The sequence below is a fragment of the Tarenaya hassleriana genome, unplaced genomic scaffold (genome assembly GCF_000463585.1).
Source record: "Tarenaya hassleriana unplaced genomic scaffold, ASM46358v1 Cleome58, whole genome shotgun sequence".
Taxonomy (NCBI): Eukaryota; Viridiplantae; Streptophyta; class Magnoliopsida; order Brassicales; family Cleomaceae; genus Tarenaya; species Tarenaya hassleriana.
This window is the reverse complement of record NW_010968329.1, coordinates 638,078-638,322: the sequence shown is the minus strand read 5'-3', so window position 1 is coordinate 638,322 and position 245 is coordinate 638,078.

Below are 245 nucleotides of genomic sequence, written 5' to 3'. Positions count from 1 at the left end.
ATTTTGTATGTATGTATGTATGTATGTATATGCATATGTATATATACATATATATGTGTTTATATATATATATGTATATATAAATATATTTGTTTGTATGTATATGTATATATATATATTTGTATAGATGTTTGTATATATATGTGTATATTTTTTATTTTGTATGTATATATTAATACATAGGAGTATATATGTTTATATTTGTATTTGTATATAGATATGAATATATATGTATATTTTTTTTT